The sequence below is a fragment of the Apium graveolens genome, chromosome 10 (assembly GCF_009905375.1).
Source record: "Apium graveolens cultivar Ventura chromosome 10, ASM990537v1, whole genome shotgun sequence".
NCBI classification, from domain to species: domain Eukaryota; kingdom Viridiplantae; phylum Streptophyta; class Magnoliopsida; order Apiales; family Apiaceae; genus Apium; species Apium graveolens.
The window spans coordinates 4,591,600-4,619,136 of NC_133656.1; positions in this window are offsets into that span (position 1 = coordinate 4,591,600).

A 27,537-nucleotide genomic window follows, 5' to 3' on the forward strand; every position below is an offset into this window, starting at 1 on the left:
TCGTGTCAAATCAACATACTTCTTATGTCCATCTTGGGCTACTACCAGCCGTTCTCTAATTAAATCTATTAAATCCTTGGTCCTTTGGACCACTGCTGGCCCGAGTATCTTGCGCTCTACAACTTCATCCTAACATAAGGGGGATCGACATTGTCTTCCCTCAAAAATCTCATAAGACGACATCTCGATACCTGACATACGATCTATTGTCGTAAGATAACTCAATCTGCGTTAAGTGATCATTCCAATTTCTTTCAAGTCTATTGCACAGACTCTCATTATAGCTTCTAGCATTATAGCTTTCGCTTCTCACTACCCATCCTTTTCCAGTTCGTAGTCGCTACTACCTTCCGTTCCTAATATTATACTGGTTATACTTTTGCTCGTTAGCATTCTATAACCTTTTAATAACCACGTCAACCTTAGTATCACGAATGTGTTTCCATTCCGAATACTACCACAACTTTATTACTCCTTTTTCAGCTGTTTCTATTTTCCAAAATTTGATCAATCATATAGAAGTAAAGGAATTTATTGAGAGATCACTATGATCATGAACATTTGTTATATCGCATAGTTAGTACAGAAGGTGGCCAGCCTTTAGTACTTGACAAGCAATTAAACAACATGTGGTATCCTACTAGGCTTCTATCACAAAGATAGATAGTCATTCGGCAATACCTCCCCTTCTGGAAGGGTTGTTCTTCTCTGCTTACATGAAATGAAAAGAAGAGAAAAGAACGAACTGAAGAGAATTGTATATATGTAAAAAATATTGCCATAAAATATCTGGCTTGGAATCTACCTCTGAACTATAGAGGTTTGTCATAGGAGAACAAAACATATATGTATTTATATCAACATCAAGTATTATAGCATCGTATTTCACATGCTTAAATACTTTTGCTATTCCGTCCATCATTCTATGGACCCATGCTCTTCCTCGAGCTTATACACAATCACCTTTGAAACTCCCTCGACATTGAAAATCGAATCTGGGATCTCATTCTAGACATCATCGTTACTAGAATTCTATGCTTGCATCACAACCTTCCTCGTATAGTAATACGACTCTCTATTGATAAGAAGGAATAAATATTCAATAGGTAGATACTCTACTTAATTAGTCTATCAATGATAATTTATACACTACCACGACCCGATTAGTGGTACTTAATCTCAACATCCATTCCAATACAACTCTCATGGTTATAATCAGCTCATTACTCGCAGAATCATTGCTGCCTTACTATGGTCCACCACTGACCTACTGTCATTATTCACTTTCCATGAAATCTTAATATCTAACCATACGGAGTCCATACATGTCGTATAGAATACTTCTAAGGAGTTAACATAACCACCAATCATAATTCATGAAGAACACTCCAGATCCTGATGTACATTCATGACATGAAGCAGATAAAATTGCAGAAGAGTTTCAATCAAAGCAACGATAGCAGGTTAATACCATTCTTAATCATATGCCTTCAATAGAAGACTTAACTCAAAGGTTCGTTTAGTCCTTTTTGAAACATGGTCCTGGATTATTCTCAAGATAGGACCTTCTAAGATAGATAGCCCGCTCATGGCGATTACACGAATTAAACCTTTACCAACTACTATTACGGTTGGGTATTGCACAGTCATCAGAAGGAATGTCAATCTTCCAAACCATAATACAACCTTCATAGCTTTAACCATCATCACTGTATTCCTTTGGCACACGCGCCTATAATTATCCTCTTACCTTTAAAGTGTCGGCCACCTCTTTGGCCTTTTCTGATAGTAAAATTTCCTTACAGTCAATGTCATTTTAACCACCTCCAAATAAATTTTCTACCTCATTTCAATCACAGCTTATGTGAAGTTGTTTTCCTTAAAATCTGATGAGTAAAAAAAAATCACTATATTCCATAAGTTATTGCCTCAGTCTTGAGAGGTTAATCACTATCGCGACTGACTCTCGATCGTACTTAGAACATCTTTTATCTTAGGTCCTAATTGCCCTGAACAATTTTGACCTTTACTGGTTTGATCCATACTTTCTCGTGGTTTAACACGTGCCCCACTTGGCATCATTATAATTACATCATATTTCCTTTATCAACATTTCTATTCTTGAGAATTTTGAATATTACCTTTCTCCTTGTAAAACCTCTAAGGTTATCCTTCAATTGTTCCTCCTGTATTCCCTAGATACAGGGCATATCAAAATACCATTTACTACTACTAGAACCATTGTCTATATACTTCTGAAAAATTTCTCCACTGATCCTTAAAGGTTGTTATTACCTTAATCCTTTCCAATTCATACTGTCAAAACTCATACTATCCCTATTAAGGGTGAAATGCCAACCTGTATGTATTCCCCTAGGATTCGTTTTAAGTTACCGATGTTCTATCCTTAATTTCACCTTTAAAAAGGTACATGCATCCTTCCATGGATAAATCAAGTCATATATCCCTGATAAGGGTGTCTTATTCTATCATTCCCACATCGATAGTATATGCCTAATTTCACAATAACATCTGTATTCAAAATAAGGTCAATCAATATGGCCTCCAAAAGATAACAACGGTTATCCGCTTTTCTTGCCTAATTTGGTAACGATAACAAGGATGTTCTAGAAGATATTGGTCGTGTTCAATGTGAACCTCTTCTTAATAATTCCTTATTTACTTTTGTTGTTTATCTCAACAGTCACCTCAATGTTGGGATATCTTTCATACCTGGCGTCTCCCTTTCTGGGTATCAAGCCACCGGTCTTACACTTCACATTCTTGAGGGTCATTTCCTTCATCCAATTTTCCTAATTTCGTACTTCCTTGTCTCCTCAGTCTATCTGCGTCTCATTATTTATCCTTCGAATTATCTCAAGGTTTCCTCGAATCCTCCCAACTTACAGGGGATAAAATATATGTATCTCTTATGCCTTCAACCATCAATTTTAACTCATGGTGAATCACCCTCATCCTGATGATTACATACTTTTCTATTTCTATTGCTACGAGTCTTTAGGGTTTCCTCATACTCAACTTCCTTATCATTCCTCAAACTCTATTGCCTTTATATTCCTTTCCACTTCAGTTTCTTTTTATTTTCCTTTCTCTTATCATTATTTCATGAACCAACCCAACATAAGCATCGATTTCAAACATCCCGTCATTCTGGATTCGTGTCCTCAGAACGAATCTTGACAACTTTTAAAACTTAGATTCATAATTCATCATACTCGTCTGCCTTTGTTCTGGCTCTAAAGCTTTTACACTATCTCCATAACCTTGGGAAGTACTTTCCTGAAAATAATTGACTGAACTTAAATCAGTTTATTATAATCTCTTGCTCCGTGCCTTCCTTGGTCTTTCACCAGAGGGTGGTCTCTCTCTTAGGAGGGTAAGTGACAAAAACAGTCTTTTGTGGTTCATCAATCATTTAGAATCTCAAATGATTCCTATATTTCCTTTAGCCAGGCTCTTGCCTCGACTGGGTCAACTTGTTCCTTGGAACACTGAGAGCTTAGTGATTTAAAGGTCCTGAAAGAATTTCCCACTACATTGTTTCCCTCAAGGTGGTGGTTGGGAATAAAGTATAAGTTCTGTTTAGACAGGTCCATGAATTCCCGTATAGGAGTACCGTCTCGGGTCTCCTTATCTCGCTCGACTTTTGCTTTCTTAGTCTAAATATTTCTTCCTACTCCCCATAATTGGGGTCATCTTTTAATTTAAAATCCTCATTTTCCACTTTATTATATTCCGGGTTCTTTATATCTTAATTGCGACCTCCCTGATTATCACATTCAGGGTTTGCCCCTAATCTTATTCCTTGTGGGGGCATATTACTTGGAAAATTTTGAGAATCTCCGGATATTTGTCTTACTTACTTTGCTTAAGTCTTCCCCTCGTTTAGTCCTTGCACGATTGTAAATTATGAATTCTTAAGTTCGATAAACTTCATGACACTCTCTTAAGTGTTAATAGTGCAATTAACAATGTGATCTTATCACAAACAAACTGATCTGAACTGAAATTAACGGATATATACATAACCATTTGTTCGAGGGTACAACAACTGAGCATATTAAAGAGAATTACATCATTTGATCTGATCGCTTATAACCCAAAAGTACTACCATAGATAATCATCTAGTCATTAAAACTAATCATCCATAACTTAGGCTAATCCTCCAAAAGCGGTGCTGCATGAAATTCTTGTCAGATTGTTCAGACTCTGCACACTATTATGGATCAAGAAATGCGGGCACGCACGACATCCCTAACCTGCTCCATTAAAGCGGTGATGAGGTCTAGGATAGTTGCAAGTAGAGCTGGATCAATCTGACCCTCAAGATGGCCTCTAGCTGTAACACGGGTGATAGCCTCAATCCTTTCCATGCTATGAGCTAATCCTGCCGGAAGTACCCCACCCTCAATCCTTGGTGCAGTAAGTCGATCCAACAGATCACTCCTAACATTACGGGCCTCGGACAGGCCACCCAAAGTCATGTGATAATTGGCGATAAGAGAAGCCTGAGTGGTAGCATCTAGCAGTCCATGGGGTGCAGGTGGCGCAGACCCAGGAGATCCAAACGGATAACCAAGCACGGTATCAGGTGACAATGGTGCAGGAGATAAAGGTGGCATTTCCTCAGTAGGTGCTGGGCTCTATACAGGGGAGGGAACAGGAATTGGTGGAACCTCATGAATGTCTACAGGAACCTCTGGAAGAGGGTCTGATACTGGTATAATTGGGGTCGTGGAAGGCCCCACTCCTTCTGCCCTCATTAACCTTTGTGCCCTTGGTAACTCTTCATCCTCTAGTGCCACCCTCACGGCCATTCTTGCTCTGGTAGTCGCCCTGACTACTGTCATCAATTCCTCAGCGGTCCTCTCTTCATTCTCATCAGGATCCTCCATGAGATCCTCCTCAGCCACAATCCTTTCCGGAATAACATCCTCAACCGCAACATTCTCAATATGAATCTCATCCAGTCCCTCATTAGGGTACTCCATCAGATTCACAATTTGATCTCCAGCTTGTAATAAAACATCCTCATGCTGATGCTCCTGATCCTCAGGGTTCGGTGCCCCGCTGCCCTATACGAGAACGAACTATATTACTATCACGATATTTATAAGGGTTCCTGTAAGGGTTTTAACTGTTAGTACTACGTTAGGTAGCCCGACTATGAACTTGGCAAGAGTTCTTATTATCTTAGTGAACTTATTATCTTTACGTCACATCATCTCTGAGGTTTATAACGCTTAGCTCTGATACCACTTCTGTAACACCCCCAAATCCGGGGTCGGGGATCCGGGTTGTCACGAGTTCCATTTCCCTTAATAACACCCAATCTTAATAATTAATCAACTACTCTGTATTGTGACCCCACAATAAACACACACACCACAAGTTATAGTCTCAGAGATGATCATCCAAAAATAATCACAAGTCGTTTTATTCCATAATTACATGCCAATACACCTTAAACAGGTTTATGAATAAATTTACATTTCTCTTCCATTATTACAACTCATAATATACATAAGTCTGGTACATCATTAGTTGAAAACTTAGCCTATTGGTAATTTCTACCTCAGCTACAGCGGCCTCAACGCTTCCAGAAAGCTGCCAGACGTTTCCTATCCGCTTGCGAATTAGGAGCTTGGTCCTGTTCATCTTATCTATCTGATGTTGTGTGATGAAAGAAGAAAGCAAGGGTGAGCAGCAAGCCCACCAAAATAATATGTATAATGATTAACAATATATGAGCCTTCTCATAGTACTCATGAAAGTCTTGGTCAAAAGAAATGAACCAAGTTGATATCTTAATGCGATGAAGTCGCAAAATATTCAGTATATATATATACATATATACTTTTCAAAATATTGGAAGTCCTCTTCCATGCATAATACACACAGAGTTCCAGTGTATAACTGTATAAAAATACCGTTGCAAGGTGATCTCATATATCTAACCTTGTCTCAACGTTTTTCTGAAAATCTTTGTCATGCATAAGATAATCATTTAATAGATATAAGTTTAAAAGATGAAGTTACAAGATACTCCAATATACTTATATCTTTTCCAAATACTACTTGAACTACCACCGTTCAAGTTATAATTAGTTCAAAAGTTCATCACATAGATGAGACTACAGGATAATACTTGAATAGATTCAACCTTTAAAATATCATCAAAATAAAATGAAGTTATGAGATACTTCATTTGATGCAAACATCATTTTGAAAACTTGACCCTGCCAACACTCAACAATCGCCCAACCGTAGCCTTTCTATCGAAGTGCTCTGGGTAGTGTTGCAGAAATATCCAATTGGATGATGAACTCATTACGGGAGTTTGTCGCGCCAGGAAGACCACTTACGATGATCAGTCGTAGTAGTGCAACCCCACCATTTTCTACATGTAGAGGAGAACCTGTCGGATTTACTTATCAACCGAACACTGAACTCCTAAGGAATGGACCGCCTTAGCGGAACTTCCAGGCCATTTGGGCCAATATAATAAGGCTGGGCCGGCGCTACTCGACCACTTACGCCACTCCTAGTTCAGATGAAATCCATGACTCTGAAACGTAAAGCTCGTCCCCACTTTCCCCAAGTAGAAACTTGTTGATACGGCTCCACCAAGAAGTCGTATCTAGTTGGAAAAGAAAACTCACCGATATTTCCCAGGCGATGCCTGTTAATGGATTAACTTGTTCCAAGAATTTTACTTCCCGAGTGTTGGGTAAGTAATGAAAAACTCTTTTATCAAGACAGCAACCTTGTTGCAAATATAAAATACACCACAGAGTCGGATCCCTCTGGTTTTGAGCGAGTATTTAAATCCCCTTTTTAAAATGAAGATCTTAAATATAAAAATGAGTTTTGGGATCCGCTCTAACTTTTGAAATTCATTTTAAAGACTTGATACACTTTAAAGAGTGTTTGGAATAATGCTGATTTAATAAAGTAAATCAGTCTCAATATAAAGAAATATCTGAATATTATTATTTAAATAATATTCCCATAAAGAGTAATTGAGGTAGAAGTTGGAAAACTTATACTTGAAATGTATAGTAAATAATCAAAGATATACTTATACGAAAGTAATATCTTTATTTGAATATCAAAAGTAAGTTTGATTATTGAACATTATTCTTTAATAAATAAAGAATATTAATAAATAATAAGCGGAGTCATAATACCTTGAATGAATATTAAAAATAATATTCATTACATAAAATAAAGGAGTCATACATCCTCAAATGAATATCCAAGTAATATTCAATAAATAATATAAAGGAGTCATAAGTCCTCGAATTAATATTCAAGATAATATTCATTAATAAAATAAAGTTATCGAATAAACCTTATTCGATTAATAGCTTTGAAAACTATAACCATATATATATAAATAAAATATATATATACATAAAATCTACTCGGTATCCTCGACTCCCGGTTTTAGAAAATATTTTCACCTTTGGGTCCCTATACTAAGGGTATATGCAAATTACCGCTATTCTCTAGCATAGGTATTATCAACTGAACCAACAGATATATATGGCAAGAATACGAAACAGGCATGCATATGTACCATATCACATGCTACAATATATCGCAAGAATTTGCTAATATAACCATCATGCATCTATTACAAGATAATGGATATACAAGTGTATACATCACAACAACAGTATAACGGGTAGAAAACTTGCCTGAGCGACTGGGGGTTACGAATGGCTCGGGACGAGTCTGGTAACCTATAAACAACAAGTAAGTTGGAATTAAACCAAAGTCACTTGTAAATCTATACATTAACCAACTTAGACTCTAACGCTCGCTTTGCGCTTACTGATTCTCTTAAGTCACTCGAGTACCCTCGGCTCCACCATTTTTAATAATTTAACCATTACGAGTTTTAAGGAGATTCCTTCGCGGGTGTCTTACCAACTGCCTATTACACCTTACATAAATGTTTCATACTTTAATTAGTCCTTTAAGGCGAGGGGTAAGGGTTCGTTCGCGAAACGTCGTTACTTAAAACGACCGTTTCTCCTAAACCGTTCATCGGAATCAAACGAACCACATATCAAAACGAAGCTCGTAACATGAACTATCTAAACATGGCAATGGTCAAAACCTAGCAGTGAGTTCAAGGGTTCTGATGTTAAGAACAAAAACAGTCTAAGGTAAATCGGGCATTACGACGGTTATGTTTACGCGATTTCCCAAATTTAAACCATTCCAAAACAACCACCAACCAATCCCAATTCACAACCCAATCAAAACTCCATCCATCCTACATTATAACAGCCCCAACAACTCCACATTAACAATTTATACTTATTCCCCACATGAACTAAAAGCTTTACTTAGGTTCCTTAACTAATTATCAAGATTTACAACCCCAAAAATACCACAAAACCAACTAATCTCTACAAACTCAACCAAAATTTAAACAATCAAGCATCATGCTTCACATATACTATATCAATCATATTCATTCCTAATTATTCAAAGCTAAAGCTAGGGTTTGGAGTTTATACCTTCCTTGGAGAGTGGAGAATCAAGAGAATGGCTTGGAATCACCCTTAAAGTCCTTATCCAAGCTTAAACTAAACAAAACTTCAAGAACAAAATTTTTAGTTCTTTAAAAACACTATTCACCATCTTCTTCCATGATTTTTAGGAAGAGATTGTGGATGAATTAGAAGCTCAAAATTATAGGATAGCTATAACTAATCATAAGGGACCTTGGATAATTACCTTGTGATTTAACAATGTTGGATCTTGATTTTGAATTTTTCTTTCTTGCTTTTTCCTTGAAAGACGAGAGCAAGATGAAGAAATGAAATATCTTTGTGTTTTGTGAAGTTGTTTGCTTGGTTACTAGCTTTTAATTTTGGTAAATTACCTTTTTAACCATGAAATTTGTGTGGTTATTAATCAACCACACCTCCTTCCCTTATGTCATGCTTAGGTCATCCTGTGATGTCATCCTTCCCTCTTTGTCCTCTTCCCATTGGTTGGATGACATCATCCCCTCTAATCTCTTTGATTAACTTCCTAATTGTTTGCCTAATGACCGATGATCTGTTATACGGTTCGCTTAACTTTCGTTTTCGTTTATCGTTTGAGGGATCATACCCGGGATCTTATTACTTAGGTTCCCTTAACCTTTCTCAATATATTATATTCCTTTTATGATCCTCTCTTATAATCCTTTAATTTAAATCCTTCTTATCTTGTTACCTTATACTCAATTCTTTTCGTATCTAGTGGATTTCCGGGAAAAATCAAAGTGTTCGGAATTGGATTCTGACGATCTTTACATACACTTATATACCATATAGAGTACTAATAAAATCTCAGAATATTCATACCAGAACCCCTACATAGTGTGGCATGAAAAGTTTTCTCATTCAGCATAATCTGCAAAATCACTATTCATAAGGGTTTCAAAAATTTCCAAAAATTGGGGTTATTACAGTTGTGGCTTGTTTTCATACTTTAACCTGTTGCGATCCGTGGTTTTGTGAAGCAGGGTCATTATAAATAATATCTCTTATTCAGGTTTATATATTGTGTATGTGTTGTGGACCCCAAACTTCTGACCCGGGTTTGGAGGGCGCCACAGTTATCATGTGGATTTCTTTGAAGAACATTGTGAAGTTGTAAGTAATTCTACAGGCAAAGTGGTTCTAAAAGGTTACAGACATGGTAACATATTTGAAGCCAGACTTTCAATAAATTCTGATGGTTCTGTAATCTGTTTGTTAAGCAGAGCATCAATTGAAGAAAGCTGGAATTGGCACAAGAGACTCTCTCATTTAAATTTCAACAACATAAATGAGCTAGTAAAGAAAGATCTTGTGAGAGGATTGCCAAAATCAATATTTGCTCCTGATGGTCTTTGTGACTCATGTCAAAAGGCAAAACAAAGAAAATCTTCATTCAAAAGTAAAACCAAATCCTCAATTCTTGAGCCTTATCACTTACTGCATGTTGATCTATTTGGTCCAGTCAATGTCATGTCTATTGCAAAGAAGAAATATGCTATGGTTATAGTGGATGAGTTCACAAGATACACTTGGGTGTATTTCTTGCACAAGAAGAATGAAACTGCATCTACTCTAACTGATCATGTCAAACAGCTGGATAAGTTAGTCAAAGATTCTGTTAAAGTAATAAGAAGTGATAATGGCATTGAGTTCAAGAATTCAATCATGGAAGAGTTCTGCAAAGAGCATGGAATAAAGCAGGAATTTTCTGCACCTGGAACTCCACAGCAGAATGGAGTTGTAGAAAGAAATAATAGGACTCTTATTGAAGCTGCACGAACTATACTTAATGAAGCAAAGCTACCAACCTATTTTTGGGTTGGAAAATCCGCTGCAAATGCTAACAAACTTAACAAGGCCAAAGGATCCAAGCAAGTATGGGTCCTTAAAACTAATCAATAGTGGTCTTTGTGATTGCAGGCCAACAGGAAAAACATCCTGGTTCTGGACAGTGGATGTTCAGGACATATGACTGGAAATAAAGCCCTGCTATCAGACTTTGTGGAAAAAGCTGGCCCAGGAGTTTCTTATGGAGATGGCAACATGGGAAAGACTCTGGGATATGTCATTATCAATCTTGGGAATGTCATAATTGAAACAGTAGCTCTTGTCTCAGGACTTAAACACAATCTGCTAAGTGTGAGTCAAATCTGTGACAGAGGTTATCATGTGGATTTCTTTGAAGAACATTGTGAAGTTGTAAGTAATTCTACAGGCAAAGTGGTTCTAAAAGGTTACAAACATGGTAACATATATGAAGCCAGACTTTCAACAAATTCTGATGGTTCTGCAATCTGTTTGTTAAGCAGAGCATCAATTGAAGAAAGCTGGAATTGGCACAAGAGACTCTCTCATTTAAATTTCAACAACATAAATGAGCTAGTAAATAAAGATCTTGTGAGAGGATTGCCAAAATCAATATTTGCTCCTGATGGTCTTTGTGACTCATGTCAAAAGGCAAAACAAAGAAAATCTTCATTCAAAAGCAAAACTGAATCCTCAATTCTTGAGCCTTATCACTTAGTGCATGTTGATCTATTTGGTCCAGTCAATGTCATGTCTATTGCAAAGAAGAAATATGCTATGGTTATAGTGGATGAGTTGACAAGATACACTTGGGTGTATTTCTTGCACAAGAAGAATGAAACTGCATCTACTCTAACTGATCATGTCAAACAGCTGGATAAGTTAGTCAAAGATTCTGTTAAAGTAATAAGAAGTGATAATGGCACTGAGTTCAAGATTTCAATCATGGAAGAGTTCTGCAAAGTGCATGGAATAAAGCAGGAATTTTCTGCACCTGGAACTCCACAGCAGAATGGAGTTGTAGAAAGAAAGAACAGGACTCTTATTGAAGCTGCACGAACTATGCTTGATGAAGCAAAGCTACCAACCTTTTTTTGGGCTAAAGCTGTATAGACTGCTTGTTTTACACAGAATGCTACACTTATAAACAAGCATGGAAAAATACCATATGAGATGGTGAAGAAAAAGAAGCCAAATCTGAAATACTTTCATGTATTTGGATGCAAGTGTTTTGTTCTTAAGACTCATCCTGAACAGCTGTCAAAATTTGATCTAAAAGCTGATGAAGGAATTTTTATTGGATATCCACTTTCCACAAAAGCCTTCAGAGTCTACAATTTAAGAACAAGGGTTGTCTTGAAATCTATCAATGTATCTTTTGATGATAAAAAGATTACCGGACTTGAAGATTTCAATGATCATGATCAGCTGAGATTTGAAAATGAAGATGTAAATTCTTTTTTTGTAAATTTCGATGACCTAAATCCTGATCCTGTAAGTTCTGACGGGTTAAATTCTGATGTCATTGAAACTGTGGTAACTGCTCCAAAGGAAAATGCACCTATTCAGGGGGAGCAAGCTGATGATCATACCACACCTAAAGACTCTCAAGAAGCATCAGAACCAGTCACTGGCTCTTCAAGTTCTGATTCATCACGTTCTGATGAACCAAATTCTGACAATTCTGGAAACTTTAATTCTTCAATTCCTGAAGGATCCAACTCAAATTCTGGATCTCAGAGAGCATAACTTCAGGGGGAGCATCAGAAAATGCTGATGGAGACAGCATGGATCATGTGGGAGGATCCAGTTCTAGAGATCAACTTCCATCTGCAAGGAAGTAGACTAAATCACACACACCTGACTTAATAATTGGAGATCTTGAAGCAAGTGTCAGAACTAGAACAGCAACAACAAATGAATGTCTCTATCATTCCTTTCTATCTCAGACTGAACCAAAGAAAGTGGAAGAAGCTCTTCAAGATGCTGATTGGGTGCAAGCGATTTAGGAAGAGTTAAATGAATTTGAAAGAAATAAAGTCTGGACCCTAGTGCCAAGACCAAAGAACAGATCCATTTTTGGCACAAAATGGGTTTTCAGAAACAAAACTGACAGTGATGGCATAATTACAAGAAACAAAGCAAGGTTGGTTGCTAAAGGTTACTCTCAACAGGAGGGTATTGATTATGATGAAACATATGCTCCAGTTGTTAGATTGGAAGCCATAAGAATCTTTTTGGCTTATGCTGCTCACAAGAGGTTTAAAGTCTTTCAAATGGATGTAAACAGTGCATTTCTTAATGGAGAATTAGAGGAAGAGGTATATGTTGAACAACCTCCAGGATTTGTAGATCCAAAATTTCCTAATCATGTCTACAGACTTGATAAAGCACTCTATGGCCTAAAGCAAGCTCCAAGAGCATGGTATGGAACTCTGGCATAATTTCTTCTAGAAAGTGGATTTACTAGAGGAACAATTGATAAAACTCCTATATCAATCATGGAAAGGACTTACTTTTAGTCCAAATTTATGTTGATGATATCATTTTTGGTTCTACAAATGCCAAACTCTGTGAAAAGTTTTCAAAGCTAATGCAGTCAAGATATCAAATGAGTATGATGGGAGAACTTAGCTATTTTTTGGTACTTCAAGTCAAGCAAACTGAAGAAGGTACTTTCATAAATCAATCCAAGTACACCAGAAATTTACTCAAGAAATTTGGAATGCAAGACAGTTCAACTGCATCCACTCCCATGGCCACTGCCACCAAGTTAGATAAAGATATTGGAGCATCAGTAGATATTACTAACTACAGAGGTATGATTGGCTCTTTACTCTATTTAACTGCAAGTAGACCAGATATCATGTATGCTACCTGTCTTTGTGTAAGATTTCAGGCTGATCCAAGAGAACCTCATCTAATAGCTGTGAAAAGAATTTTCAAGTACCTCAAGGGTATAGCTGATCTAGGATTGTGGTATCCTAGGGAATCATATTTTAAGCTAATTGGTTACTCGGATGCAGATTTTGCAGGATGCAAAATAGACATGAAAAGCACTAGTGGAAGTTGCCAATTTCTTGGAGGCAGATTGGTTTCTTGGTTTAGCAAGAAACAAAAATCAATTTCCCCATCAACTGCAGAAGCAAAATATATTGTTGCAGGAAGCTGTTGTGCACAGATTCTTTGGATGAAGAATCAGTTACTGGACTATGAGTTAGAATTTTCTAAAATACCTATTTATTGTGATAATCAAAGTGTTATTGCTATGACATGAAATCCAGTACAACACTCAATGACAAAGCACATCAGCATTATGTACCATTTCATAAGGGAACATGTGATGGAAGGTACAGTGGAATTGTATTTTGTTCCAACAGATCAACAACTAGCGGATATCTTCACAAAACCACTATGTGAAGCTACTTTTACAAGACTGGTAAATGAACTTGGAATGGTTTCAGGTTCTTTCTCAAAATCTGTTTAGTTTTTGTTCTCATACATCAGACTTTATGATCAGTGTTTACAAATTTTCTTATCTCAATGTAATATGTGCTTAAATTGTAACATATTAAACACTGCATATTATCTGATGTGATTCTATAAACTCTGAAAGTGTTTTGAATGTTCTGTGACTATTCAATCCAATGAGGATTATTGTGTTAGATGCTGACTTAGTAGTCTTTAACAAACTATGTATCCCATGTTTGAATTAGTTATTTATGTGGAAATCAATAACACAAGCAAATTCTGATTTTGATCTTAGTCAAATTTACTTCCTGTATCTTATTACTAAGTCACAAACTAGATTATTGCTTCTTATCTGTCAAATTCTGATGTCAGTAAATCTTAAGGATGAACTACATGCTTGATAAGCATCACTTATCTGAAGAAAATAAAAGAAAAGAAAAATTGAAATCAGGTACTCCTTTGAGATCTAGAGTAAATATGTGAAAGGGAAGATCCAAGTGCATTGCTGGTATTAAGTAATATGCATTAGAAAAGCAAATTAATCTTTCTTGGTGACTTTTCACATTCTCTGATTACTGGAGAAATATTCTGATAACAGCATAAATTCTGATGGCAGTTGTAACTCACTTACACTGAGAAGCCATTGTCAAAAGAATTTCAAATGATGCATAGAATAAGCATAAACAGTTGAGGTGGATTCTTGCATAACTTTATTCTACAGTAGACTTCACAATTCAAGACAGATTTTAAGCATTTTTCTTAGTTATGCCTTACTTCTAAGATATACTAAAGTTTATCAGACTTAAATCTTTATCTGATCATTTGCAGATACACTCACTATCACTCCATATGAATGAATAAAATTATTGTGGTGATTAAGTTGTTTCTGATAAACAGTTAAGTATTATTTGCATAAATTCTGAGGACAAGTTCTAATTATATTCTGATGATTAAACTCTGAAGAAAACAGTCAGTATTTGTGTGAAGAAACACAGAAACAGTCATTCATCTTTTTGAGTACAGAAGCCATGTTTTGGTGACCGTTAAATTCTGATAATAGTCAAGTTCTAATACAAATCCTGATGCTTACGTGGCATTATTTATTTACTTGACTTATTTTTGATATTTACTGTAATGGTCATATTTTCAGAAAATACTTAAGTGAGATAAATTGCTAATCTTTTTGTTAATGGGAAACATGTTTGTTTTGATAACTGCATGTGCACAATTATTACTGCGCATTTACCGTGCCCACTAATAATGTTTCGACTGATTACACATGCTGCCAGGTGTCAAAAGTTCGGTTCAGCTTCAGAAATTAGCCGTTGTAATAAGTGGAGCGTATATATATGGGAGATAAAAGATTTTACAATCTTTTACCTACTTTGTTACTCTTTTCTCATCTCTCTTATTCTCTTACACTCTTACTATTTTCTGACGCTACTTTCTTACAGGCATTTTATCAAACACTTTCTACACACACATTATTTCACTTAATTTCTCACAGAAATGGCACCTAAGGATCTTATCTATGATGGAGCCAAGTTTGTCCCCAACAACTATATGGCTATTCTCAACAATGACGAGGCTCCTTCGGAACTTCACTTCATTCAAAATTTTCTCGCTCGAACTGGGTATGCTCTGACCCAACCACAGACTCTCTCAGGTAAGCAAATTCTGGAGTTTTGGAGGTCTGGAGTCTATGAAAATGGTGGTGAAAGTGGGTCCCCAAGCATCATTTTTATAACAGGGGAAGATGAGCACTTGGTAACCTTGTCAACTGTTCGATAAACATTACATCTGATAGAAAACTATACTTACAATTCACAAGTTGGGGAGTCAGTTCTTCAAAACATGATGGCAAATCTTGGCTATGAGAAGTGTTTGTCCAAGCTGGGATAACTGAAGAGGCCCTACATCAGGAGGGAGTGGAGCTTCTTTTTCGATTGTATTACCAAAGCCTTTGCCAACAAATGCTCAAATTTTGATGCTATTCCAATCATGAGTCAGCAAATAGGGTATGCACTTCTTAATCAAACTTATTTTGATTATGCTACTACTATTTTGGGTTTTATAGGTGATAGGATGAAAGAAGATAGCAACATAGTATATTTTGCTAGATTTTGTCAGCTTATATATAGTTTCTGTTGTTCTGATGAACCTCAAAAATTTAGTGAGTTAATTGAACCTTTTAAACTTCACAAAAGGGCTTTCACAGACTTATTATTTGCTGATAATAAGAAGGATATACTAAGACCCCTCCAAATTCCCCAATATGTCAAATAATTCTTAGTAAATTCTGATCCTCACACATACACAACCATATATCCAGATGTTGCACCTACACACCCTACTACTTCTCAACCTCCACCAACCCAGCCTTCCAATACTCAACCACAGCCTACTATCAGAACCTACTATCAACCAGCACAATCATCTTAACCACAACCATCAGCACCTACTATCAGAACCTCACCTCTCAAATCCAAAACCAAACCAACCTCTGGTACTTCTCAAAAGGTGCCAGTTGTAAAATCTGACACATCCTCTAGGCCCAAAACCAAAAGAACTATCTCTGTGCCTAAATCTCCACCAAGGAGAAGAAGAAGGATGATTATGAGAGATGAATCTGATGAGGAAGAACAAGTCCAGGTTCCTGCATCAGAACCTGTGACATTAGAAGCTGAAGAGGTAACTCCTCAGAAATAGAATGAAGCTGAGGGTTATGGGATTTTGAAAAGGAAAAGACCTTCAAATTCTGATACAGAACATGTCACTCCTCCATCTAGAAAATCAAGGAAGGTGAGAGCAGGTGTGCATATTGCACAAATTCAATTTGAGGATGCTGAAGATGCTGAGGAAGGGGATCAGGAATCTCTGATCTCACAAGAACCTATTTGATATGGGCCTAAACTTGGCCAAGAAATATAATAAATGTTAAATTAATTAGACCAGATACGGTCCAATAACGAAGCCCATTTAATGAGGCCCAAAGCCCTGATTATCTATTAATTTCATAATTAATAAATAGGGAGGATTACTAGCTCATTAAATAAGTCCTAACGATGATGTAATTCCATAAAAGATAGCCTCAAGGGCACCTACACCAACTAGGAATCTGATTCCTCTATTCTAGGACTTCAAAGTCTATCCAAAGTCTGAGAACTTGATCAACAAGTCTCCTATCCCTAGTCCAATTCAAGGACTCTCAACATCTATATAAAGGGATCTACCCCTCAATCAGAACTACGTTTTTTGGCTTGATTCTCTAATTCACAGAGATACGTAGGCATCTCGTAAAGGCAGAGTTAAGCTATGAAACACGAGAGCAGCAATTAAAGGCCTTGAGCTCCCGAACCTTAGTAATAAATACAACAAATAATAACCTTGGTTTTTTATCCATAACATTTGGCGCCGTCTGTGGGAATGCACAACAACAACCATGGCGAAAACACGGAGAACAGTTAGAGCCCTTGAAGGAGGAACACCCGCAGGGACAACCTAAATGATTGCGTCAACCATATAGGTACCTCCGCATTCAACCTAATCGCCACCCAAGGAGGATCCCAAGTAGGGGAAATTGAACCTCAGCCACAAGGGACGATTCCCTCGGCTACTCAAGGGACGAATTCCCAACTTTAATAGCTACATATACCTGTGAATTCTCGACCCGTTGGGTATGAGTACTCAACTATTGTGACTACTAACCCCCTTATGGGATGCCCCTTTACCCCGAGGTTGGAGGGAGTGGACATGCTGGACGGGGTGAAGCACGAGGGCGAACACCTCCCTACATACAAGGGTTGGCTCCTATCCCTGAGGATCAGGAATTTTCTGGTCCTTACACTGAGAGAGACTCCGAATCTTCGGATGATGAAGTGGCCCCAAGATAATGAAGTATTTAGCAAATTCATTTCTTTAAATGATATTTCAAAGATTGAATCTATTCAAGTCTTATCTCGTAGTCTCATCTATGTGATGAACTTTTGAAATTGATTATACCTTGAACGATGGTAGTTCAAGTAGTATTCGGAAAATATATAAGTATATTGGAGTATCTTGTAACTTCATATTTTCAACTTATATCTGGATAATGATTATCTTATGCATGACAAAAAATTTCAGAAAAACGTTAAGATAAGGTTAGATATATTAGATCACCTTGCAATGATATTTTTATACAATTATAAACTGGAACGTTGTGTATATTATGCATGGAAGAGGACTTCCAAGATTTTGAAAAGTATATATACATATATACTGAATATTTTGCGACTTGGTCGCGTTAAGATATCAAACTTGGTTCATTTCTTCTTGATCAAGACTTTCATGAGTACTAGGAGAATGCTCACATATTGTTAATTATTATACATATTATTTCGGTGGGCTTGTTGCTCATCCTTGCTTTCTTCTTTCATCACACAACAACAGATAGACAAGATGAACAGGACCAAGCTCCCAATTCGCAAGCGGATAGGAAAAGTTCCGCAGTTTCCTGTAGGCGTTGATGCCGCTGTAGCTGAGGTAGGATCTACCAATAGGCTAGGGTTTCAACTGTTGATGTACCAGACTTATGTATATTTATGAATTGTAATAATGGCAAAGAATATGTAAATTTATTTAAGAACCCGTTTGATGTGTAATGACTTGTAATTGTGGAATAAAATGACTTGTGTTATTTTTGGTATTCATCTCTGAGACTATAACTTGTGGTGTGTGTGTGTATATTGTGGGGTCACAGTACGCAGTAGTTGGTTATTTATTAAAATTAAGTGTTATTCAGGGAAATGGAACTCGTGACAACCCGGATCCCCGACCCCGGATTTAGGGGTGTTAGAGAAAAGCTTCAAAGAGAAAACACAAGGCTAAAAGAGAAGAATTGTGAAGAGGTAAAAAAGAAAAAAGAGGTGAAGAAGCCTTTTTATAGGCTCAGTGAATACCAAATGACTTGCCACGTGGCAAGATCCACACCGCAAATTGTATCCAATTCAGACACGATAATTAAGAAGGGCAATTATTACGGCACGTCTTTTTACAAATAACAGTTGTAAAAATTCAAATCATTGGGGGGGGAAATCCCAAAACCGTTTTACCTTCCAAGTCCGGACCACATACCTCAACACAATCCGGACTAGGGGGCAAGAAAAGCTCAAATTCTTCAAAGACATCTAACCTTAGTCCTGATTGGCTGAACTCAACACAATACGGAATGGGGGTAAGCAAAGCTCAAATTCTCCCAAAGACACCTAACCTTAGTCCTGATTGGATGAACTTAACACAATACGGACAGGGGGCAAGCAAAGCTCAAATTCTTCTAAAGACATCTAACCTTAGTCCTGATTGGCTGAACTCACCATAATCCGGACTGGGGGGAAGCAAAGCTCAAATTTTTCTAAAGACACCTAGCCTTAGTCCTGATTGGCTGAACTCAACACAATCCACACCGGGGGCAAGCAAAGCTCAAATTCATCTAAAGACACCTAACCTTAGTCCTGATTGACTGAACTCAACGCAATCCGGACTGGGGGCAAGCAAAGCTCAAATTTTTCTAACCTTAGTCCGGATTGGCTGAACTCAACACAATCCGGACTTGGGGGAAGCAAAGCCCAAATTCTTCTAAAGACATCTAACATTAGTCTTGATTGGCTAAACTCAACACAATTCGGGCTGCGAGGAAGCAAAGCCCAGATTCTTCTAAAGACAATTAACCTTAGTCCTGATTGGCTGAAATAAATACAATGCGGATTGGGGGGAAGCAAAGCTCAAATTCTTTAAAAGACACCTAACCTCAGTCCTGATTGGCTGAACTCAGCACAATCCGGACTGGGGGACAAGAAAAGCTCAAACTCATAAAAACAAAACCAACCTTACTCCCTCATCTAGAAACTCTGCATAAGGGAGTGGGGGGCACATGATACTACATGTAGCTCCTACAAGAACCAGGCCCGGACTCCTAACTCAATCCAGTCTCACAACATACTAGTCCTAACTATCCCAGTCCCACAAGCCCAACCTTAGGAGGTCCCAACACGTGAGGTGTGGCGCCCTCCAAACCCGGGTCAGAAGTTTGGGGTCCACAACCCAAACATAATATATCAACCTGTATAAGAAATATTATTTATAATGACCCTGCTTCACAAAACCACGGATCGCAACAGGTTAAAGTACAAAAACAAGCCACAACCTTAATTATTACATCGTACCAAATCCCACCTAATTTAACTTACAATTGATAATAAAATCATTCTTACAACCTTGATATCTCACTACTGCCATAAACTCCTGCTAGCTCGATCAATCATAATCTGGAATCCTAGCTCGAACATTGAACTGGGAAACCTTGCTATCAACCGTATCCTTCTTAATTATAGAATATATAAAAAGATTCGCAAGAGTGAGCTAACTAGCTCAGCAAGTCATATTATCAATAACTGAGGTTAGATAATAATAAATGAGATGATTCAAAGGAATCAAGTTTCTTGTTAAACAACCAATAGAATTAGATATTAATTTTAAGTTTTTAAAACCAAGGTTAGGCTGCTGATCAGTCACACACTAACCCTGAGCAAAGCACACAGCACTGCTCTAACTACTGGATCCAAGGCACACATTGGCCTAACTTGACCATCGATATGGTCTGACCACGAATCTGGTCCATACAAAGAAAACTATCCAATTCTAAAGCATTTCAATATGATAAACAATAGAGTTCAATAAAACCAGATCATAATCCATAACCATAAAACATTTGTAAAAGAGCAAGGTAAAAGTTCATAGTTACCAAAAAGGGTATGTCAAAATACATAAAAGAAGTGGTCTCCAGCCGGTAGGATAATCGGGTATTAGATGAATAGTGTTTTTCTAAAGTTTTAGTGCTTTGATATCACAAGGTATGGTTAAGTATAAAAGTTTTTGTATATATAAACAATTTTGTTCCAGTGTTTGGTATATGATGGATATATATTTGTGGAGTAGTATCGTATTTGTGTGGTTTAATATTTGGTAAATCCACAAGAAATGGTTCACAAAGAATAAGGCTTACGGCTCAAAGATCAAATGATGTGGCTCAGGTTCAAGGCTGGAGGATTTAAAGTATTTCCAATATAAAACAGAGCTATTTTGAATATTAACAATAGGTCACAAGAGAATTTAGAAATATTTGCAATAAATCTCGAGAAAGGTTTAGAAGTACTTGCCTTATCATAATTGATTCCAACCTCACTTGTACTTGTCTACGACTCTATTCAACCACCATTCATCTGTTTCTCATATGCCTCGCTTCTAATCTCTGCTCACTTGCTGTATTTTCTACATGTCAATTCTATTTTCTGATCACCTGCTTCTCTTTCTTACGCCTTGCTTACTCTGCTAGGCATCATAAGTATCTATCAATATTCCACTCATAGGATTCTGTTCAACACATACTTCTATCTACCCTTCATTTCACCCAAATCCGATTAACGGATTAAAAGTTACGCCATAAACAATAATCATCGAATATATAAACCGACAGTCAATCAACAAGTCACACATAATACATCACGTAATCAATGACATATCATTTATAAAGACATTTCGGGTCATAAATAGGCTTTCTGGTATTTAAAATGATTTTTAAAACATTTTTCGGAATTAAAACGGGTCGTTGGATCAATTTCGGAATAATAAACAGGGTTCGGTTGGCCAATTCTGGCTCCGAAACAATTTTAGAATAATTATCGAGCCTTGAAAATAATTTAGAATAATATTTTAAAGCTCGAAACTATTTTTCGAAATTTTTAAATCATTTTTAAATAATTAAATCTAATTAAATAATTAATTAAAAATCAATTAATAATTAATTAAATCAATTAATCATTTAATTTTCGAATTAATTGACTAATTAATCAATTAAAAATTAACTGAAATTAATTAACTAATTAATTCAGATTTATTTGTGAATTAAAAATAATTTTCGGAATTAAAATAATAATTTTTAAAATTTTCAGAAATTAAAAACGAATTTTTATAATAAAAATAAATAGGAAATATGATTTTTAAACATTTTTAAAACAGGAATCCAATTTTTGCAAAGTCTGGAAACTTCAGGGACTGAACTTCATCATCTACAAAACTACAGGGACTAAACTGCAATTTTGCAGTCCAGTCGCCGGAAAACACAGGGGTGGCCGGAGAACACGATTCCGGCCTCCTCACCTTGCCACAAGCTCCAGATTACATCTACGGATTACCAGGAACATAACCATGCAATCAAATCGATCTAACAATCCCTGAGTTGGCCGGAATTTGGCCGTGAAGTTTGCCAGTTTCCGGCGAACTTCGGAAATATTCAAAACACAACTCCCTTCTCTACAGACCTCGTTGATTCATGAAACTTATACGACTGGATTGCAAATTTTACAGGGAACACAATCCACTATATCACAACATCAATCTATTCCAGAATAAGAAACCCCCAAATTTCAATTAAGAACATTCATACGGGTTATAAACCCTAATTTTGAAATTCGAAAATCAAACTCAAATTTGAACATGTTATTGGACTCCAAATCAGACGTATAATATACCAAAATCATCAGGAAAACAAGCTCTACAACATGCAATCATCAAATCATACAAACAATCATCCGAACAAAAATTCATATTTTTCATGAAAATAATTCGAAAATAATTAAATTTATAAAAAATCAACATTTAATTCTGCAGTAAAACAGGTCCTGAAATCTGATAGTACTCCTTGAGACCTTCAAATTGGTTACTCCAACTTTCCAAACGGATTTCACTAACACCTTGAATTTGTGGTTTGATTCTCAGAAAGGTTTATGGATATATGATTTTTCTCTGTAAAAATTATATAATTATCTGTCTGCAAATGATTTTGATACGAAATAAAATACGGTAAAAGGCTATTTATAATTACGGAGAATTAGTATCCCGTTGGATCATTCCGGATATAAAACGGTACGTTTATTTATAAAAACTGGTCCAAACGGTATCGGTTTTCGGGATAATTATCCAAATCAGTACAATTTGTACTGCGGTCTTGGTCTCAGCGCCTGGTTACACGTACTACGAGGTGATAATTGGGATAGTTTAATAAAAAGCTCCCGTTTATCGAAAATACGGGTTTTATTGATTTACCGAAACGAATATTGTATCGAAAATGTTGCGCCAGGACCCGCGCAGGACAAACCGTACGCCGGATCGAAAAAGTCGAAACACGGAAAATGCTCGGAATATTGCAATTAGGTTAGGAAGGAGTTCTCGGAAGAGTTTCGGGTTCTAAAAACGTAAAAACGGTTAACGGTGGTTGGTTCCCGTTTTCTTAAAATAGGTTTTAAATACCCGGAACAAGAGTTTAAAAAAAATCCATATGATTCCTATAAATTCATAAATTAACATAAAAATAATTAGGAAGATATGACAATTATCTATATTTTATTTTGGACATAAAAAAATTGAAATACTCAATTAATAATATTTTTAAACATCCAAACATATTTAACACTTAACAAATAATTCAGAAAATAGATACTGAACATACATACTAATTATTTATTAGCAAAAATAATTACACGATATATCCTGGATATTACATCCTTCCCCCTTAAAAGGATTCTGTCATCAGAATCTCCTAAGAAAACAAATAAGGGTACTTTTCTCTCATATCACTTTCTAACTCCCAGGTTGACTCTTCAACCTTTGGGTTTCTCTACAATACTCTTACTAACTTTACCACTTTATTTCTCAATACTTTCTCTCTTTCCTCTAGAATCTCTATCGGACTCTCTACATATGATAAATCTGCCTGAAGCTCTATTGGCTCATATTCTATTACATGCCTGAAGTCTGGATTATATTTCTTGAACATCGATACGTGAAAAACATTGTGAATGTGCTCCATGTGCGGGGGTAACGCCAACTCGTCAGCTACTTTACCAATGCGCTTTAGGATTTCAAAAGGTCTGACATATCTTGGGCTTAGCTTCCCTTTCTTCCCAAACCTCGTTAGTCCTTTCCACGGTGATACTTTCAATAATACCAAGCTTCCTTCATCAAATTCCATGTCTTTTCTTGACTGGTCTGCATATTTTCTCTGACGATCTTGTGCGGCTATTAATCTCTTCTGGATAATTTCAACAACTTCCTTTGTCTGTTGCACCAATTCAGGTCCAAGTATTTTGCATTCTCCTACTTCATCCCAATATACTGGAGATCTACATTTGCATCCATAAAGGGCTTCATAAGGTGGCATCCCAATGCTGGCGTGATAACTGTTGTTATAAGCAAACTCTACCAGGGATAAATGCTCGTCCCAACTTCCTTTGAAATCAATAACACAAACACGTAGCATGTCCTCGATTGTTTGGATCGTTCCTTCACTCTAGTTGTCCGTCTGCGGGTGGTAAGTCGTACTCATATTCAATCTTGTTCCTAAACATTCTTGAAAACTCTTCCAAAATCTCGAATTACATCTTGGATCTCGATCAGATACGATAGACACAAGAATTTCATGACAAACTACAATTTCCTTCAGGCACCTATGGATCAACTTATCGAGCGAAAATCTTTCGTTTATAGGCAGAAAATGAGCTGACTTGGTAAATCTATCCACTATAAGCCAAACGGCATCATGATTAGTTTTTGTGCTTGGTAACCCCAACTATGAAATCCATGGTGATATGCTCCCACTTTCAAACTTCCAATGACTGTAGCAATCCACTTGATCTCTGATACTCTACTTTAACTCTGTTGACATATATAACATCTGCTAATTCATTCCACAATTCCCCACTTCATATCTAACCACCTATAATTTCCTTTAAATCTCTATACATCTTGGTACTCCCTGAATGGATTGAATACCTCAAATTATGAGCTGCCTGTAAAATTTCATTCTTCAGTTCCATCACTGGTGGAATCCAAATTCTAGAAGAAATCCTAAGAATACCTTGATCGTCCTTTTTGCGTGCACTATTCTTCCCATACTAAATGATTTATATCCTGATCTACTACCTCTTCCTGACACTTCTTTATCTTTTCTAACAATCCCGACTGAAAAGTTATACTTATATATTCTCACTCCTTTTTGGATCATGCACTCTGACTTCCAATTCCAACTTCTAGAATTCCATAGATAATTCTTCTGGTACAGTCTCTATGTTCATTCTCTCTCCTTCTTGCTCATCTCTTGCCACTACATTTGCTTTTCCTAGAGAGTTCATACTTCAACTCTTGTGGTCCGTATATATCTCACATCTTTCTCTATACTTATAATATTTCCCAATCTTTCAAAATGAATATTATTGTTGCTTTTAATTCCCAGTTATGAGTAGGGTACTTCTGCTCATAAGGTTTCGGTTGTCTGGATGCATATGCAATAACTTTATTGTTTTGCGTCAACACACATCCTATTCCCTTACGAGAAGTATCACTATAAACTACCAAATCCCCCTGATGCTTTCAAAGTGATAAAATAGGTGTTGTAACCATTCTTTCATTTAACTCCGCAAAGCTTTCTTCACCCTTCTCCATTTCATATAACCTTCTTGCTTTTCCTGGTTAACTTCATCTCTAATATTACAACTTTCAAGAAATCTTGCACAAATTTCCAATAATAACTGGCCCATGATAAAACTTCTTACTTTTGTTGGTGCTTCTGGTCTTTCTTCATTCATACTATCTTTAATTTTTTTTTTTTCTGCTGAATCCCCTTTTGTCTCCTCCTTACTGACTGTCTATACTAAGAATTATACCTCCTGCCATTAAAGTTTTTATCTGGTAAACTCTTTTATACCGCTTCTTTCTTCTTTGACTCTTCAGCTATCATTGTATAGGTTGCATGGTTCTTCTTAATTAACGCAAGTATATCTTATCCAAATTCTTCCTTCAAAATTCTACTCATCAAATTTAAATATCACTGGTATATCAGTTCATCCCACTAACATTTCTAGAATTTTATAACAACAGTACTGAGTTCTGAAAATCATCTTTGATATGTCCATAAGTTCAATCTTCACTTGGTAATATACCCAGTCTTAAATCAATCTTATAAAAATACCTTGCTTCGTTCATTTAGTTAAACAAATCATTGGTTTCGAGGTAACAGATATCTGCTCTTGAGAGTAAACTTGTTGAGCTTTTGCTAACACATAATCTCACCCTTCCATCTTTCTTATTAACACATCGTGCCGGTGCACTTTAAGGGGGTACGCTAGGTCCAGTTGCTTTTTCTTTTAATCATCTCATGCGTTTGCTCTGGTAACTTCTTCATTTTATCTGGTGCCATTCTGCGCGGGGCTTTGAACACTGGCTTCATTTCACGTACTAAATCAATCATAAACACATTTTCTTTATCTAAAGGAAATATTGGTAACTCATCTGGAAATATGTCTTGATACTGTAAAATCTTCAAGTTCGGTCTGCTCCTAACTCTTATTTATAATCGCCATAGCACTTATATTTTGGTCACTATAATCTTAAATTATTTTTAACAAATTCTTTACTTTCCTTTGTCCTTTAAACTTCTTCATGTTCTCCTTTGGCGTCTCCAGAACTATCTTCCGTCACGACGGTTTACCTGGGCATCACACTTGAATAGTTAATCCACTCCTTATAATAATATCAAATCTTCTTATCTCAAATGATATCAATTCTTCACATCTTAATGCCAGAAATATCGATTCCGTCATTGGTACTTACATATTTAATGACTGCACGTTCTTAATTTGCTAGTCCTTTAGTCCTAAACTTAATGATTTGACAGGATAATTCATCTTATCAATAAAACCTTGAGAAATATATGATCAAGTTGCTCCCATATCTTTTAATACTTTAACGCATAAGGTATCCGCAATAATCTTCCACGTCATCACATCCATATTCTAAATAACATATCGCAAATTCTCGTTCTCGGAGACGTATCCCTTATTGAAGTAGATTCCCTTAACTGTTAATGCATCCCGGGCTAGGGACAGTGATTTGTAATTTTCACCATATGCCCTTGTTTCCTTCCCATGCATGCGAGGTAGATGAGACTTTGCCCGCTGAGTGTATAATACGTTAACTTTTGTTTGAAAAACTCTCGCAAGGAACAACGGTACAATGAAACAAATAGAAGGATTCACAATTTTAATAAACTTAGAGTTGAAGATAAAGAAGAAGTAATGATTTGAATATGAATGAGACAACCATATTAGTACTGAAGATGGCCAGTCTTTAATACCGTGTGGCATACAGCACATGATTAGGTGGCGTCCCACCCGACTCTTTGTCATTCCGACAAAGTGTTTCATCATAACACTGTTGTCCCAATCAGAAAACAAAATCCGAGGGGAACAATTAAATTTGAAAGGAATGCAAAATTCTCCGTTTTGATGTTATCAGAAAGAATTTATTAAGAAAAGAAGTTCATACATTTTTAGGAATTAAAAAGGAATATACGCTGTAATGTTGATGACAAGAATGATACCATTGATCACCATCCACATTTCACTTGTATTCATCTTTCGAGTTTGATTGATCATATCCCAATTGAATCATATAATAACTTTAGAAGTATGCTAAAATGCCTTCGTAACTAAGCATTATGGTAGATTCTTACTTGTTAAGTCTCGCATCTGTAACGTCGTACCTACACGTATAATACTTTAACAATTTGATCATAATGGCTTTCTTATCAGATAACCT